Source organism: Capra hircus, chromosome 10, assembly GCF_001704415.2.
Source record: "Capra hircus breed San Clemente chromosome 10, ASM170441v1, whole genome shotgun sequence".
NCBI lineage: Eukaryota > Metazoa > Chordata > Mammalia > Artiodactyla > Bovidae > Capra > Capra hircus.
In genome coordinates this window covers 25,508,463-25,527,878 of record NC_030817.1, presented here as the reverse complement: position 1 = coordinate 25,527,878, position 19,416 = coordinate 25,508,463, and the positions used below count along the sequence as shown (strand labels likewise).

Below are 19,416 nucleotides of genomic sequence, written 5' to 3'. Positions count from 1 at the left end.
ATATCTTGAGTATTAAAGTCATAGGCGGTCCCACTAGTGGTTCTGAATCCCTCTGTCAGTGCATTATAAACACTTGGGTGTTTTTTTTTTTTTAAACATGCCTAGGCTCTGCCTCAGACCAGTTAAGTCAGATCTCTGGCTGCAGTGTTCTGGACATGATCGTCATCATTGTTTTAAAAAAAATATTCTGTCATTCTCATATGAATAGCATTAAGAGCTGCTACCTTATTAATGTGGAGAGTCATTAAGCTAGGTAACTCCATTTTATGTCCTCATTTACTATCATCTTCTATCATTTTAAGCATCTGAAGGATAAGCATAAACTGGTCAGAATTCTTTAACTGGGAGGCAGCTTATAATGTTGGCTTGAAGTTGTCTTCACAAATACTGGACTGAAAAGTTTGACTCCTTGAACCCTTCTTCATGGCTTTTATTTCCTAGTGCTCTCATAATTTTTGTAATCTTCTATGGATTCTCCCTAATTTCTCAACAGCTTCTTGAAAGTATAGTAATCCAAACTCAATATAAAATTAACAAAACTGAATAGTGGCAGAAGCAGCAAATAAATTCCTTCTACTTCTTAAATTCTGTGATTTTTATTAAAGTGGAAAACATATTTGTTTCAGACTTTTTATTGGCCTTTTCTTTATGCTTTAGGGAGTCAAAATGTGTTTTCTACCATGATGTTTGTTTTAGTACATTACTTTCTTAGGTTACATTCCCTCTTTTTTCTTTCTCAATTGTACTTTTTGCCACCATTTCCCTGTATGTATTTGGAAATAGTCAGTACATATTTTCTCATGGATTATCATGTTTTGGGAAAGTAGTTTTCCAGATTGATCAAATCATGGTAAAATTTTATTCCATTTACATATCAGTTAGAATCTAGACAGGGAAGCTATCTACACTATATTTCTGCCATAAAATGTAATACAGGGAGTAGGTTATACAGGCATTAATTAGAGGCTGAAAAGGCCAAAGGGAAATAGTGGAGTAACACAGAGACAATAATTGAAGAAAGCATCAGTCATCCAGAGGACGGGGAACTGAGAAGAGCTTAGAGTAGAGTTTGGGCTCAAAACTTCTAGATGGGGTACTGACTATTGCTGGTACTTCTTGGAGTGTCAGAAAAACTTGTGGCTCTCACCAACTGCTGCTGTTGGAATGGAGGGCTTGTGCTAGGTCAATGCTGAGTGGAAAAAGCAAGCTTCTCCTTATTGGCAGCATGAGGAAGCTGCTGCTGCTGCTAAGTCGCTTCAGTCGTGTCCGACTCTGTGCGACCCCATAGACGGCAGCCCACCAGGCTCCCCCGTCCCTGGGATTCTCCAGGCAAGAACACTGGAGTGGGTTGCCATTTCCTTCTCCAATACCACTACATGTGAATGAATGTGAATGTGAAGTCGTTCAGTCGTGTCCGACTCTTTGCGACCCCGTGGACTGTAGGCCACCAGGCTCCTGCGTCCATGGGATTTCCCAGGCAAGAATACTGGAGTGGGTTGCCATTTCCTTCTCCAGGAAGCTAGCTGGCAAAAGAGAAAAGTAGTTTCCACAGTTCTATTAATATTATCAGCATTACTGAGCTGAGTATTAAAGGGTGGATTTGTTGCTGAGAGACCATAGCTGAATAACCAGCATGTATAGCTTTCTCTTCTGGTTATAAGATAGCTTTTGGTCTCTTGGTCTCCCTCTTAGCGACAGGAAACCCTGCATGTTCTTGGTGTCTAGGATTTAGAATGAAAGGAGTTATTATTATTTTTAAATAAGTTGTGTAGCTAATGTGATTTGATAACTGTCACAGCCTTTCTTGGGACCTGAGATTTAATGATTATTCATTACTTTGACTCACAAGGGGTTTTTGTATTTCAAGATCTCTTATTCAAAATATAAAAATTGTAGGAGTGATGATAAACCAGAGATTAAAATTGGTTGCTTATTGGCCAAACTGTGGCCTATAGTGGGAACCAATCTTTAAACAGAGGAATTATGCTTTCTCTCTCATTCTAATATTCTTGCAGCAGAGCTTCTCAACTTTTAATATGTATATGAATTATTTGGAGATCTTGTTAAAATGCAGATTCTGATCCAATATGTCATTGGTTAGGGCCTGAGATTCTGAATTTCTAACAAACTCCCAGTGGAACCTGAAGCTACTGGTCCCTGGACCAGACTTTTTTTGTCTTCCCTTCCCTGGTGGCTCAGCTGGTAAACAATCTGTCTGCAATACGCAAGACCTGGGTTCGATCCCTGGGTTGGGAAGATCCCCTGGAGAAGGGAACGACTACCCACCCCAGTATTCTGGCCTGGAGTATTCCCTGGACTTCAGAGTCCGTCCGGTCGCGAAGAGTCAGACACGACCGAGTGACTTTCACTTTCACTGCATTGGGAACTGTTGGTTTGGCTTGGATCCACTGTTGGACCTGGTTTTGGGTGGTTGAATGGTGAGTGGATCATGAAGTAGAGCTTCATTCAAGCTTATTTTCCAGAGATGTTTTGAACAATTTTATTAGAGGTATTTATAGCTGTTTCTTTCCAGGTGGGCATAGAAGGGCAGTGCCTCCAAATAGATTGACTTTTCTTCCATAATTTTGTGGCTCCTCTAGATGTAGAAGCATGCTTATCACTTGTAGTTTTCCTGGAATATCTGAGGCTTTTCGGTAACTGTGTACATGTTTAAGGGAAACTAAACTAATGGGAGACAGGAGAGGAGGACAGTTAGAAAATTCATGTATCAGATAGCTTGTGTTCTTTAAAGCCATTATTCTTGATTAAATATAGGGCTATCTATGCATTTAAAAAATTTGGTTTCAATTTCACACTAAATGCATTTTCCCACTTTTGACACTTTGGTATACTTAAAGTATAAGGTCTTCCTTGAGCCAAATAAATAGTAGTCTATCTTAATTGAACTTCATATACAGCCCAAATTTATGAAGTTGTTAATTGCTCTTTATATTTGGATTTTACTTTACCAAGGCATACCTGATTACATGAATAAAAAGTTAATCTTTTATTCAGTTGCTGACTGTCAAGCTCCTCTCCCTGCTTTCCTTATCCCCATTACCCTCAATTCCTGGATTTTTCTTTTTGTCTTTACAGACCTAGATTTTTTAAGACCCTAGGTTGTTTCTTCTTGTCTATTGGTGCTTTATATTTGTATGAATGTTACTCTCAAAATTTTTAAATTCAGGCTATAGGTAATATAATTCAGGGCATGGAATTGAAATAATTGGCTGCTTTATCAGTTGAGGTGGAAGAGTTAAAATGAAAGTTAAGGATCCAGGGGACCCCTACAGAAATGAAGGGTAAAAAAATGCTCAATTTTAGGATCCTAAACAAAGCATTTTGATTGGCATATAGAGACCCTTGCATGCACACAGACGTCCATATTTGAATATTTATAGAAGATAATCTGTCAAAATTACTGTTATTTTAATTTGCCAAGCTTGGCTGATTGCTGCAGTTGAATGTTAGTTGAATTCTAGATGAGGAACTGTAAATATGATCTGGTCTGGAACATACTTTTTGTCCTTGAAGCTGTTTGAATAGTACCCTCTTTTTTTTTTTTTTTTTTTAATATTGGGACCTTTTTATATTAGCTGAACTTTCATGTTTTCCTTTTTTGGGAAAAAAAAAAAAGTAGGGTGGTAACAGTAAATGTTAAAATTTTGTTGTTGTTGTTAAAAAAACTATTTACATTTAGTGATCAGCGATTATTTAAATAGTTTTCAACTATTTGTCCAATCTTTGCTCAAAGAAGCGTTCCCTGGAGAGTTTAAACCTAGGGACATATATCTCTTCAAGGCTTGAGGTTTTGTGTCACAGAAGTTTCTTGTTAACAAAGAAATGTATAATTGTAGATAATTAATGTTACCCCTTTCTTTTGTCTCATTTTAAACAGTTGATAATTATAGTGACCTGGTTTCAAGCAGTAATATCTTCCATTGGAAATATGTGATTTCATCAGCTTCTTACATTCTAGGGGAAAAAAGGTAAGCCATTTTTCATACTTAATATTTAGTAACTTTGTAAATAAGTCAAATTTTTCTCTTTTAAAAAAGTTAAAGAATGCTTTTCTCTTTAGGTAGTGTTTTCTCATGCAGAAAACACTGTGTTATTTATTTACGTCATATCGCTATTCCTCAAAAGATTCTGCTGAATCTACATTATTTCACCTCTAGAGATAATATGACGGAGAAGGTAGTGGCAACTCTTACCTGGAAAATCCCATGGATGGAGGAGCCTGGTAGGCTGCAGTCCATGGGGTCGCTAAGAGTCGTACATGACTGAGCGACTTCACTTTCACTTTTTACTTTCATGCATTGGAGAAGAAAATGGCAACCCACTCCAGTGTTCTTTCCTGGAGAATCCCAGGGACGGGGGAGTCTGGTGGGCTGCTGTCTCTGGGGTCGCACAGAGTTGGACACGACTGAAGCTACTTAGCAGCAGCAGAGATAATACGATGGCTTTCTAAAAATCATACGACAGGTTTTTGGAGCAGGACTACATTCTGTGTGCTATCTACTGGGCTGTCTTGTCCCTTTTACATAGCTATTCTCCCCTGAGTTTCTGGTTTTACATGTATAACCACTGACATGACTAGATAGTCTTCATAGTTTTGTTTTCTTGCTTTTGATGTTTTCATTTCTTTATCTCTTGTAAACTGACATAATTGGATCTTATTTTACTAAGATAGTTGGTTATTACTTTTGTTAGAAACTATGTCAAGTACTAAGTCTCAGATTTACTTAGACACTGACTTTATTTTGGGGTTTGAGGAATGTGGGGGGTCTCAGGAATATATTTTACATTTAGCAAATTGGGTGGAGCTTACAGAGCATTCTTTTCTTTTTTTTTTTTTCACAAGCATCCATCTTCTTTCTCTTTGGACAGTTCTTTTTTGTGTAGATTTTCTTTTTTCTAAGAGTGTTTATATTACTGTTCACTTATTACTGTGATCTCTTTTCTCAGTTCTTTTTGTGACCATCTCTAGTATCATTTCCAGTATATTTCCTACCCTAATTCCTCAGTGATCCTCCTAAGAAAATTATTTGTCCAACTCTGTGGTAATCCTCTGAGTGAAGAGTAAGATTCTTAATAATTCCTTAAGATGTTAGGCTTGCTTCTAGTTTTGTAGTGGTTCACCATCTGTTTACTATATAAAGGACTCAGAAGTATCTGTTTTACCTAGTGTATGAGGGATATGGAAATAATAACAAAATGAAATTTACATTTATGCATAGCAAAGGTGGGGTTAATATAGTCCCTTGGGTTTGGCCATTCTGATATTCTTGCTATGTTTGGAGACTTATTTTGCAACCTACTTTCAGATTTTTTAAGGTGAATTAGATATGTTCATCTTATAATCAGTTTGCTTTTGGTTAAGTATGTTAAAACTCAAGTTGAATAAAATTTAAGTTAGTAATATAAAAAGTAATGAGCTGTTCTACAGTATGATTTGGAAAAAAATTAGCTGTACTTCTTGCTATAAGAACAGCAGATAGCATAACTAAGATTTTCTAAGTAAAGTAATTTTGGTAAAGGTTAATTTCATGGCAATAGAAAATGTTGGGATTTGGCATCCAAATGTCAAATTTCACATACAAATCCTAGCTTTCTACTGACTTTTCTTTTACCCCCAGAGGATAAATCTTAAAACTTATAATTTGTTTAGAAGACACTATAATGCTGTTTTAGGAATAAGAAACTAGCTTTATTTTTCTCTAATTTAACAGTAAGGGTAACCAGTGCAGTATAGTACTTGTTGATAGGTTTTTATAAAGCTCTTATGGAAATTTAATATTCAAGTGTTTACGCAGAAAAAATTTTAGTTGGTCATAATGATGTGGGTTCTAAATGATAACCCATGATATTCACCTATGTGTTTTCATTGTTTCAGAAAGAAAGGATGAAGTGGATTGTTTAATAGTTTGCCTTTTGGTATTATTTATTGGGTAAACACCATGAGTAATCATATCTTAGCTAATTTGTGTGCCAGTGAGACAAATATAGATCTCCATTTGTTTCTTAGCTCCTTTATATCATAAGAGGGTTATATTATCACTCTGTCAGTTAGTTAAAGGGTAACAATTGAAAATGGATTTTTGTTTGTTTGTTTCTGGTATGGCATGTATGAAGCTTAGAAGTCATTATTCTAGCTTAACAACAAGTGAAATAGTGAACAAACTAAGAAATCAAAACTCTTCTTAGATCCATCAGAGAAGTGAGGTCACAGGGCAAACCACTGTTCTCAAATTGAAGAGACAGGCAGATAGAGAATGACAACTTAGCAGCAACCTCAAAAGAAACCTCTGGTGTGTAGGAAAAATCTAACGTGTGATTGACAAATTATAGGAAGCTCCGTGTGGACAAACCTGACACGAAAACTCCAGGGGGACCTGGTCGCAGGGGATCCCCACATTTTCATGATTTTACTTCTAAGAGCTCTCTCAGGTCCTCACAGTGACTATCTGAGAAAAATCCCCTGGTGCTTCTTACAGGGGGAGGAGAAAATAACCATTTTGAGATATGCCAAGGCATCTTCCTTTTCTTCACAAGATCTGCTATCAAGAGAAAGTATTTTACCAGAGAGAGCCTCATCTGTTAGAGTGTTATCAGACACTAACTAACCTAGAAGAAGGGAAATAAATACCCAACTCTAGCCTTCCATGTTGGAAGGAGAGAAAGATCCAGTTCTTGCCCTCTGTACCATCCTGTTCCACCTAGGAGGGGAGCGCAAGACTGGAAAGAACTTGTGAAGTTCACAGCCAGAGGAGCACAGTTCCACTGAAAGGCTGAGACCAAACTTCTACTCGGCCACGCCTTACAACATTAGTAAATTTCTGTTTGCTGTAGTTCCTTTTATTCTGTGCGTGATGTCTGACTTCCGGCAAAAAACTACAGGGCAGACTATAAGAAAAACCGCAGTTTAAAGAGAGCAAGCATCAGAATCAGACTCAAATGTGACAGGAATACTGCAATTATGAAACAAGGGATTTAGAACAACTGTGCTATACAAAAAAGATCTTAATGACCCAGTTAACCACTATGGTGTGATCACCTGCCTAGAGCTGGACATCCTGGAGTGAAGAGTCAAGTGGGCCTTAGCAAACATCACTGCAAACAAAGCTAATGGAGGTGATGGAATTCCAGATGAACTATTTCAAATCCTAAATGATGATGCTGTTAAAAGTACTTGCTCTCAGTATGCCAGCAAATTTGGAAAACTCAGCAGTGGCCATGGAACTGGAAAAGGTCAGTTTTCATTCTAGTCCCAAAGAAGGGTAATGCCAGAGAATGTTCAAACTACCACACAATTGCACTCATTTCACATGCTAGCAAAGTAATGCTCAAAATCCTCCAAGCTTGGCTTCAACAGTATGTGAACTGAGAACTTATAGATGTTCAAGCTGGATTTAGAAAAGGCAGAGGAACCAGAGATCAAATGGCCAACATCCATTGGATCATAGAAAAAACAAGAGAATTCCAGAAAAACTACTTCTGCTTCATTGACTACGCCAAAGCCTTTGACAGTGTGGATCACAACAAACTCTGGAAAGTTCTTAAGAAAATGAGAATACCAGACCACCTTACCTGCCTCCTGTACACAGGTCAAGAAGCAGCAGTTAGAACTAGACAAGGAACAACGGACTAGTTCAAAATTGGGAAAGGATGACATCAAGGCTCTATTCTGTCACCCTGCTTATTTAACGAAGGCAATGAGTAGAAAACGGTAACAAATACGGTAGGTATTAACCCAAGTTTATCAATAATTGCTTTAAATATCAGCACTTTAAATACACTAAAAGACAGACTGTCAGATTGGATCAAAAGTCAAGATACATTGTGTACAGAAACTCTTTATATATGAAGACACATATAGATTAGACATAAAGAGATCGAGAAAGATACACCATGCTAACATTAAATAAAATAAAAAAGCTGAAGTAACTATATTAGCTTTGACAGAGCAGACTACAGAGCAAGGAAGAGTTTCAAGGGTAATAAATAGCATTAAAGGTGAAAGTGCTAGTCATTCAGTTGTGTCTGACTGTGCGGCCCCATGGACTCTAGCCCCCCAGACTCCTCTGTCAGTGGAATTATCCAGGCAAGAATAATGGAGTGGATAGCCTTTCCGTCTCCAGGTGATCTTCCAGACCCAGGGATTGAACCCAGGTCTCCCACAATGCAGGCAGATTCTTTACCATCTGAGTCACCAGGAAAGTCCCAATAGGAGCATTATATAATAATAAAAGAGTCAGTTCTTCAAGAAGATATAATAATCCTTAATATGTGTGTACCTAACAACAGCTCATCAAAATATGTGATGCAGCAACCAACAGAACTGCAAAAACACATTGCTCAGTCCACTGTTACAGGAGGTGACACTTCAGCACTTCAGCCAGAAATGGACAGACATAGCAGAAAAGCAGTAAGGACACATCTGAACTCAACAGCAGTATTAATCAACTGGATATGATTGGCACATCATCCAGCAACAACAAGGACTACATATTTTTCTTAAGAAGAAAAATATGATTTTTTTTTTTGAATAGGATTTGCACCCATACATGGTCAAAAAGAAGAATGAGGAACTCATTTTAAAAAATACAAAAAGCTGTCACCTGCCTCCCTTCTACTTCTTACATAATTTAGGGTATGAATTTTAAAATTTTGATCTTTTAAAATACCGAAACATTTTTCTTGCCTCAAATTTGGTATAATGATTGGAAGAGTTGTGGGGGTTACTTTTCCAAATGAAACCTATCTGGCACTTTTTCATTTATTGATATTATGAAGGAATACCTCCTACAACCAACCCCTTGGTTCCATATAGCAAAATTTGAAAACTGAATCCCTCATGACCTGGCCAGTATTTGATAATTATTGACTTTTGCTCCTGAATAATAGACCTCTAGATACCCAGATTCTTTTGAGTGATATAGTGGGAAGAGCAGAAGCAGATAAGAAAGGCCAGGGGCAAGTTTGGAAAAGGAAGAAAGTATTTATTATTATCATTTATCTGCCAGGTAGACTTACGATGGTGAAACCAAAGGGATTAATAACATAGGATTCTCTAAAGGATATAGATATCTGTTAAAATGGATTCAGTGAAATTGTTCCCATCCCTGTAGAATTAAAAACAAAACCAAACCAAAGATAAAACACATCAAATGAACTTTTCCCCTTTGGATCACAAGTAGTGGTATGAAGACAAGCTGTACAAACCTTGATTAAGTCAAATCACGTCTTACTTTGTTTCCTCATCTTCAAAATGGAAATAGTGCCTGCCTTACAAAACACTGGTAAGAATTAATTGAGAAAACATGTGTACAGTGCCTGGCTCATATTGGGCATGCACCAGGGTTACTTCTCCTCCTAGTTCCTTTCAGCATCAGTAGTAATATCTGGACTTCAGTCCTTGAATTCACTAGTTACTTGTCGTGAGATCTTTATAAGATCAAATTATTTTGTCTCTCCGAGCCTTATTTTCCTTTGGTATAAGATCATTAATATCCAAATTATAAAGCTGTGGTTGCAATTCATTTCCTTGTATCATCTAGGAGATTTTCGTTGAATCTAAATCTGATGTTAAACTGCTAAAATCTTATATAAATATGTGAGTTTTACTGAATAGATATTTTGGACACCAAATTCACATTTTTTTAAAGGAATATATAGTAGGAGGAATATAATAAGGAAAAGTAAATCTCTAGTTTTGTTTTTTAATGGGAGGACTCTATACTAGCTTACTTAATTTTTGCTTAATATAATTCATTGGGAAAGTGGGGAAATTATGGGTTGAAGGATTTATTTTCACTTGAAATAGCTACTTCTAGAAAGTATATACATAGGGCACCAAGTTAGGGAGTCCAAACGCTTGAATGTACCTCTTTCTTTCTTTCTGTTCTTTCTATCTTAGGTGACATTAGTTTGAAATGAGACTTCAGCATACGGTAATGGTTTTGTGGGCAGATACTAGAAAATGATACTGTATGATATCTTTTATGTGCAATTTAAAAACAATACAAATGAATACACATGCAAAACAGAAGCAAACTCAGATTTAGGAGCTTCACTGTTGGCTCACTGATAAGAACTTGCCTGCCAATGCGGGAGATGTGGGTTTGATCCCCTGGAGGAGGAAATAGCAACCCACTCCAATATTCTTGCCTGGAGAATCCCATGGGCGGGGGAGTCCATGGGGTTGTAGAGAGTCAGACACGACTTAGCAACCACACAGATTGGAAAATTATTAAGTACTGAAAATTTTCTGGCTTGTTAATTACCAAAGAAAGAACTAATAAACTCTTATTAAAATTTAATATTAAACCTTAGTTGGTAAATTAAGACTCATAAATGAATCATGTTAAATGAGTTTGAATTAGGTCAATATTATTGGTGAATTCAGTAGTGTGCTAAATCAATATAAATTCTGTGACATAATCACAGAATAGAAATTGATATATGTATGGTATATTGTATTGAAGGGTTGCAAATTGATGAACTGGGAAGTTGGTATTTTTAATGATGTTATAAATCCATGAATTTCAGTTAGATTTACTTGAATATGAATCACTTTTATGAAAATTAGCAGTAAAATATTATTGCTTTCATATTCTGTAGCAGTTGTGTCAGCTTTTGCATATAATCAAATGAATGTAAAATTTAACTTATTTTTTTGCATGTTTCCCAAAGTTTAGAAAATGATGTAGCATATAGAGTGTTAATTACTGTTAAGAATTCCCAGTTTATCATTTTATTTGACAATATGTAGCTCCTTAAAGTGAGCGATTTCACTTTGACTTTTCACTTTCATGCACTGGAGAAGGAAATGGCAACCCATTCCAGTATTCTTGCCTAGAGAATCCCAGGGATGGGGGAGCCTGGTGGGCTGCCATCTATGGGGTTGCACAGAGTCGGACACGACTGAAGTGACCTAGCAGCTCCTTAAAGTGAAGTTGCTCAGTTGCGTCGGACTCTTTGTGACCCCATGGGCTGTAGCCTGCCAGTCTCCTCCATCCATGGGATTTTCCAGAAAAGAATACTGGAGTGGGTTGCCATTTCCTTCTCCAGGGAATCTTCCCGACCCAGGGATCAAACCCTGGTCTCCTGCACTGCAGGCAGACTCTTTACCATCTGAACCACCAGGGAAGCCTGTGTAATTCCTTATTAAATGCTTATTAGCAACTTTGAAAATGACCTACAAAGTAGAGAATAGTCTCTGCACGCAGTCTTTACCTGCAGGAAAAAGAATAGATGAAAATATAATAAAAACTAAATTGTGAATGCATTGAGTGCAGACAGGTTTCTGCTGACAAAATGGATGTGAATTTATGTGTGAATGTTAAGGACATGTGGATATGTTGATTATAGCAACTGTTAGTATTGTTGTAAAGCAAATGATTTGCAGAGTTAGGTTAAATGCATTATGGGTATGGCTGAGATCAAAATAACATTAATTTGTTCAAAGTTTTTTTGTTTTTTGGTATTAAAAAAAATATTTATTCAGCGGCGCCGGGTCTTAGTTGCAGCATACGCGATCTTTTAGTTGTGACATGAGAATTCTATTTGTGGCATGTGAGGTCTTCAGTTGCAGCATGCCATTTCTTACTGTAGCATGTGGGACCTAGTTCCTCGAACAGGAATCAAACCCCAGCCCCAGTGCACTGGGAGCTTGGAGTCTTAGCCACTGCACCACCAGGGAAGTCCCAGCATTGTGTTTGTTTTTTTAAGAAGCCGGATACTTTTGTATAATACTAGGTAACTTAACTACTTTTCTGGTAATAATTTAATGTTAAGAACAAGTAGATTTCTGTGATTGTACATTTATAAGATATTATTTGGACAAGTCACTTATAAAGTAATATGATTCATATACTTTTCTTTTTTATTGTGATAAAATATGTATAACAGAATTCACCACTTAACCATTTAAAGTGTATGATGCAGTAGTGTGAAACATGTTCACATTGTTGTACAGCCATCACCAGTGTCCATCTCCAGAACTTTATCATCATTCTGAGTAAAACTGCACGTTAAACAGTAACTCCCCATTCTTCCTGACTTCAAGCCCCTGTCGCATGGAGTTGATATCCAGAATATTTAAAGAGCTCATAAAACTCAACATCAGAAAAACAAAAAGCCCTGTTAAAAAATGGGCAGATGATCTGAACAGATAGTGCATGAAAAAATGCCCAGTATTGTTAATTATCAGAGAAATGCAAATCAAAGCCTCAATGAGATGTTACCTCAAGCCTGTCAGAATGGCAGTCATCAAAAAGAACAGAAACAAATAATTGGCAAGGATGTGGAGAAAAGGGTACCCTTGTACATTGTTGACAAGAGTGTAAATTGGTGCAGCCATTGTAGAAAAAAGTATGGTAGTTTCTCAAAAAACTAAAAATAGAACTACTATATGACTCAGAAATTCCACTCCTGAGTATATATCTGAAATATCAAAAACACTGATGTGAAAACAATACGCGCATGGCAATGTTCCCAGCAGCATTATTTACAGTTACCAAGATAGGGAAGCAGCTTGTGTCCCTCAGCAGAAGAATGGATCAAGAAGATATGGTATGTTCACAGACACATACCCACATATACAAGAATGCTGCTCAGCCATAAAAAAGAATGAAATTTTGCCATTTGCAAAAACATGGATGGAGTTTTAACATGGAGGATATTATGGTACATGAAATAAATCAGACAGAGAAAGACAAATACTGAATTTTATCACTTATATTTGGAATCTAAAAAAATAAAACAAATTAGTGAATATAACAAAAAGAAACAGACTCACAGATAGAGCAAACTAGTAGTTACTGGTGGGAGAAAGATGGTATGGGGGAGGAACAATATAGGGTCTAGGGGATTAAGAGGTACAGCCTGCTATGTACAAAATAAATAAGCTATAAGGATATATTGAATAGCACAGGAAATATAACTGATATTTATAATAATTGTAAATGAATTATATAACCTTTAAAAAATGTATCACTATGTTACACACCTGAAACTTACATAATATTATACAACTACAAATTAGTAAAAAATATCAAAATAACAGAAAGCAAAAAAACAAAGAATTCACATTCTCCCTAATGCCCAGGCCCTTTAACCACTGTTCTGTCTCTGAATTTGGCTACTCTCAGTTTCTTATGTGAGTTGAATTATACAGTATTTTCCCTTTTGTAATTGACTTCTTTTACTTAGCATAGTGTCTTCAAGGTTCATCCATGTTGTTCCATGTATCAGAATTCCAGTCTTTTTAAGACTAATATTTCTTTATGCATATGCCACATTTTGTTTATCCATTTATCTGTCGTTGAATGTTTGGGTTGTTTCTACCTTTTGGCACTTGTGAATAGTGCTGCTGTGAACACTGATGTGCAAATATTTGTTCAATGGTGGTCATGTGTATTTTTAATATATATTTTAACATTTAAAGATATTTGAGGTAATGAAATTCTATTTGAATGGACTGCATAAATATCTGTGTTTTCACTGATATCAGTGGTTGTTTATTGAATACCCCTCATGTATTCCAGCCCCCAGGCCACAGGCCACAGAGGGTCCCTGGCCAGTTAGGAACTGGGCCACACAGCAGGAGGTGAAATGTGCAAAGAAATGAAGTACTCCCCATTGTTCACATTACCACCTGAGCTTTACTTCCTGTCCGATCAGCAGCAGCATTAGATTCTCACAGATTTTCATATATCACAATGTAGTGATGATAATAGAAATAAGTGCACAATAAATGTAATGCACTTGAATTGTCTTGAAACCACCCCCACCCATGTTTGTGGAAAAACTGTTTTCTACAAAACTGGTTCCTAGTGCTAAAATGGTTGAGGACTACTGTTCTAAGGGATATAAAGAGAATATTTATTGAATACTTACTGTGAATTGGAGATTAGGGACATAAAGAGTAATAAAACCATGTTACTGTTTTTGAAGAACTTGCAATCTAATAAGAATGATAGGATGTGTATATAAAAACAGAACAACCTGGTAGCATATACTTTTTGAAGCTGAAGAGATGTTCACAATCTGATCCAGACCAGCATCTTCTCATGCTAAGATTTTTGCATGTCATCCTAATCAGTTAAGAGGCAAAATACATGACCATAATCAACAAGCATATGCCATTCAAGTATATGTATTAACATTCAAGCATAAATTTTGTTATCAATCATTACACTCTGCAAAACAGTCTTCTCCAATAACAGCATCCTTAGAATGGCTTATATTCTTTTATCCAAACTCCTACTTTAACTCTGACTTAATCTCCTATCTTCACCTCCACCTTGAGTTGTATAATTTTTTGTTGTGGATGTGTTTATTATGCGTGTAAACTGACTGAAGTGTAGGTGAGTAAAAGGTGAAATGATGAACTCTGTATGTGTTTCAAGTTTCTTTCCAGGCTTAGATGATTCTAATTTTATCCTTATAGTACCTGGATTTCTAGGTGAAAGAAAACAGAATAAGCAAGTCTAGAGGTTTCTCAACAGATCTATTTCATAATAATTTAAAAGGAAAAAATGTGATTGGAATAAAAACATTTTGGTGTGCTTTGGTGTTTCAGTGATATTTCTCCCTCTCTCAAGCCATTTTTTTTCTGGAAAAACAAAATTAATCCTTTGTGAATTCAATCATAATTTTCGAGTTTAGTTGTATTTTTAAGGTTTTTCTGGCTGCACCGTCTGGACCTTTTAGATACCACTCTTTTTTTCCTATTTCCTAACATTTCTAACTGAAATGTTAGAAAGACCACAGGAAGACATACAACCAGCTGTTAGATTCACATTTCCTTTGGATGATGTTTTGAAGTTCAGAAAAGGAACTTTGAAAAATTTAAACACAGCTGAGCAGAGTTTCCAAGAGGCAATACTGTAATACTACTTCTTTCTCCATATTTATTTTCTTGACTCAGTACTGAACCTGAATTCTGAGTGGTGAAGACATTTATAGACTCATTACTCTGTAGGGTGAAAAAAAAGGAAAAAGCTAATTTCAAAGTTAAAATTAGAAAAAAGGAGATAATTGTAGAAGTGAGGAAGGATGAATGAACAAGGATGATCATCCATTCATTCAGCACATATATGAAAGTCTACTATGTACCAGACACACCACTAAATACTGGAAATAAAGCAATGAATAAAATAGGATCAGTACCACTCCTGGAACTTTGATTGCTCGTAAGAGTGAGTAGAACATAATAGGCTCTTAAAAATAACTTGAATAAATGAATGTCTTGAATAAATAAACTTGAATAAATAAACTTCAATAAATAAATACATTGTGGAGAAGAATTTGGGGGTAAAGGACATTTTAGTGAAAAAGTATGAAGTGTCCTGTTCATTGTATTTGAGATACTTCATTTAAAAAATGGAAACAAATAAAATACTTATTAATGGGGAAAATGACTTAGTTATGGTAATACATAGAATGTAATACATTGGAGCCCTTAAAAATAATGACATTGAAGTATGTTGGCTAACATAAAAGATGTTCTTTACCTAATGTCAAATTAAGCAAAGTCGGGTATAGAATAGGATGTATGGAATGATTCTTTTGAGATTATTTACATTTATGTAAAATATCTTTAGAGATAGTGGAAACTTTGGAATCAGACATTCGTGGGTTGCATAAAAGCATACTTCATAAAAGTTATTCGTTAACTACTGGGGTCCAGCCCCGGTTGGATCCAGGGTATCCGAAGTGTGGACGGTGAGGCGAGAGAGATATATAGATATAGAGAGAGATGAGGAAAGAATTTGCAGTTAAGAGAATAGAGGAGAGAAAAGAGGCTGATATTCATTGGTTTACAGAGAGTCAATAAAGCCTCAGACAAAAGACTTGCTCTGTTCATGTAGGCCACAGACGCCCTCTTGAATAGCAGAAGGTGCCCTGCCTTGGGCTCCCTCTCACGTGGGTCTTAGAAGCCCGGGCAGGAAAGTGAACTCAGAGGGTCCCCGCATTCCAGGGGATTAGCCTGAAAAAGAGATAAAGAGAGAAAGAAAGTACGACCTGGGGAGGCCAAGCTTGTGCAAGACCCATAACTTTATTTTCAAAAGGAGCTTATATACTGTAAGTTTTACATAATGGAAGATGCAGAGTCATGCAGGGGCAGCAGTCCTGACCCTTATCGATACCAGGCTTTCTTTCTGCATACCTTTCCGTATTCATTAGGTGGTTTACATTATCTTCTGGCCGGGAGGCCTATTAACATTGTATGGCTTTTTTCCTTGATAAATGTTAATCAACCAAAAAAAACCTCATTTTCCCTTGAAGTGTTTTTTCTTTAATCTGCATCACCCTCAAAGTTCTAAATAAAGTTACATTCTTATAGAACAAAGGTGCAGTGGGTTACAACAAAGAAAGTACTTAACTCAAAGATCTAATGTTGCTAATACCAGGGCTACTACCTGTTTTTTCTATATACCAACTATATCAACAAATAAAAGATATGAAAACTTGGCAGCAAGTATTGGCTCAGCAGTGAAACCCTTAACCAGTTCTATTCTAATGGTTTTTAACTCCTCAAAAGGCTCCACATTCCTAGAGAGTTTTAAGCTCCCCATGCCTCTTGTGGTTGGGAGGCTGTAAACAATCACATGCGTAGTTGTAAGTGTCTGGATAAACCTATCAGGCTAGTTAGAAAGCTATCAGAGGGGTTTGAATTGAAACACTCTTATCATGCCCAGGAGACTTATTAACTAGAGTTATAAGGTGGTCAGGGACAGCCCCCATTAATATCAAAAGAGTTTGGCAAAAAGCATAAGATAGTAAGATGGACAAATTCTGGTTTTGGGGTACGTGCTCAAGCAGGTCCAGGGGATCCCTCGGGTCCTGATCCGCCTTGCCCGTCAGGTCTCTCCGCATGACCTTGTCATGGGTGGGATCTCCCGTGCTGGCTCCCGGCAGTTATCATGTGTCAGAGTTTTATCTAACTAATGAGGGAACAATCAGGAAGACCAAAGAACCTCTTATAAGAGTTTTTGAGCATCAGGAGTTCTTGTATTCATTTAGGAAAAGGATGCTAAGATAAAATTGCTAAGCCACACAGAAGTCTCATCAAATTTCTGAAGGAAAAGAAAACCATATCACCTTGGAAACTTGGAATGTAAAGCAGTAAGTTCAATTTAAATATCATCATGGTCTTTATCATCATCTCCAGTATCATCAAATATATCAGTTTCATTGATTTTAGCATGGTTTGGAAGCTTGCTATATGCCTTCAGAGTTATAGCTTTATCTGCATTGTATTTTAAAATTACATCAGCTTTGTTACCCTATTAGTCTGGCAGACCAACCAATAAAATATCTGAGGTATTTATTTAAACCATTTTTCTCAACTTTCCTTTGTTACAGCATAGCCTCTTTATTCATTTCCCAACATTTTGATTTCCTGAGTATACTCTTCTTCATTCATACTCTTCATACACCAACTTTTTTTATTCATTGTCTTTCTTACCCTTGCATCTGTTTAACCTCCTTAACCTTATTTTTGGGCATGGCAATGCCTCCCAGCATCTCAGATTTGTTTCTTGTGGTGGCAGTGGTGGCTGCTCCTTTGAGTGGCACACGGGACAGAGTAGCATATAGTACAGATGGAACCACATATGTGGGCAAGTTTTGACTGAATTTTTCTAAGATATACTTAGCAGCATAAAAATTCTTTCCTTCCTTCTTCCCTTTCTGTGTGTGTTAATGTTTTAAGGTGTTGTTTTATTTTTTTGGGTGGGGAGGGCAGGTATGGAGTTATCTTTACTCTCAGCTTTCTTAGCCTCATTACTAAGGTGCACCTCTCTTCTTCCGTCTTTACTAATTGTCCCAAGGATTCCATGAGGACTTTTATATCTTGCTTGTGAGAACTTGGATGATTCCTGGCCCTGTGTAAGCACTGGGAATTACCTCCCTTTTGTTACCTGGTAATTTTTCTTGCCCGGAAGTTGTTTTTGTTCAACCATCTCATTTTATGCATATGCAAAATTGATATTCAGGTAAAATTTAAATAGATCTTTCCCCCTCTTCTTAAATAGGCCTTTGTGATGCTCTCAGTTCAGGACTGTAGCAGGTCAGCCTTCTCTGTCCATGAGATTCTCCAGGCAAGCATAGTGGAGTAATAGTAATAGTGCCATTCCCTTCTCCAGAGGATCTTCCTGACCCAGGGATTGAACCCAGGGCTCCTGCATTGCAGGCGGATTCTTTACCATCTGAGCCACCAGGGAGGCCCCAGTTGCTTACATATGGAAGTTAATTCTGGATTCTATTATTCCCTCATGGGTGAAAGTAGAGATTTCTTAACACTTTTAAATTGGAGAATGATATTCTTAGTGAGTGATATATCCTGCTCAAATTGTTATCAAATACTATTATGTGTAAAAATTCATTTTTAAAAGTGCTGCCTAAATGAAATTTATCTTAGTAACAATATCTCTTCTACACATAGATGTAAATAAGATCTGCTTTGGCTGCTTTTCTTCTAATATTAGTTACCAGTCAACTGATGCATTAAATGAAAGTTGGTGTAACCCTAATGATTTATAATAGCTGATACTTTTTGGTACTGCTTTGCCTCACTGAAGAGCACTACTGTTTTATGGTGCTTCTTTTCTTTTAAACATGATTCAATTTAGCTAAAAGAACAAAAACAAAAGCAGTAACCTTAACATAACTCTTCATAGAAACTTTTTACTAATAAAAAATCTGTTTTATATTCCATCTATTGGGATACAGTGAAAAAGTATTAATTTAGTACTAATTATTTCTTTGAAATTCTTTCAGTTAGTTTAAAAGCATTGGTAAGTGGTAGTAGAAGTGAATTGAGAATGTCTCATTAAGTTTGGAATTAAGAAAGTAAAGGATGTATTTGGTGAAGAACAATACAAATTTTGTTGTTTTTGTTTGTTTTAAGGATCTGAGATGTTCATGAAAGAGTTAACAACTGTCATGGTTACGGTTGATTCAGTTCGCAACATGAACTTCATTCTTTATCTTTAATGTTTCAGTTACTATACTAGGTACAAGGTGCCCTATCTAGTAGTCATTTTGTGTCTATTGTGTCCTTAAAAGAGATACTTGAAATTCTTAGGGGAATGTTTGAAAATGAGTCAGTAGTAGCATTGTGATTTGAATGTCATATGCTGAGGCTTAAGGAAGGTATTTTTGTCTCTAGCATCAGAATTGCATACAAGTAAATCTTAAAAAAAAAATCCTAAAGAAATTTATAGCCCTAATTTACATGTCTCTCAAGGGATGAGGGTTAGGATTATAATTATAGATGAGAGAACTATAAAGGCACTAATTCTAACAGATGGTAGCAAAATGTCCAAATCTTTGTTACTTTTGTTATTTCTTAAAACTGTTTTCTAATACCTTTAAAATGACTGGTTTTAGATATAGCCATTG

General features: G+C 36.4%; 1 protein-coding gene across 2 annotated transcripts in view; it reads left to right on the top strand.

Annotated features, from left to right (window-relative positions):
• FUT8 (fucosyltransferase 8) overlaps positions 1–19,416 on the top strand; it is a 318,989-nt gene that overhangs the window by 101,816 nt on the left and 197,757 nt on the right. For both annotated transcript variants that reach the window (XM_005685985.3, XM_018054060.1), the window contains exon 3: positions 3,899–3,989. The gene's annotated coding sequence lies outside the window, so the exon portion shown is untranslated. The remainder of the gene's footprint in view (positions 1–3,898; positions 3,990–19,416) is intronic.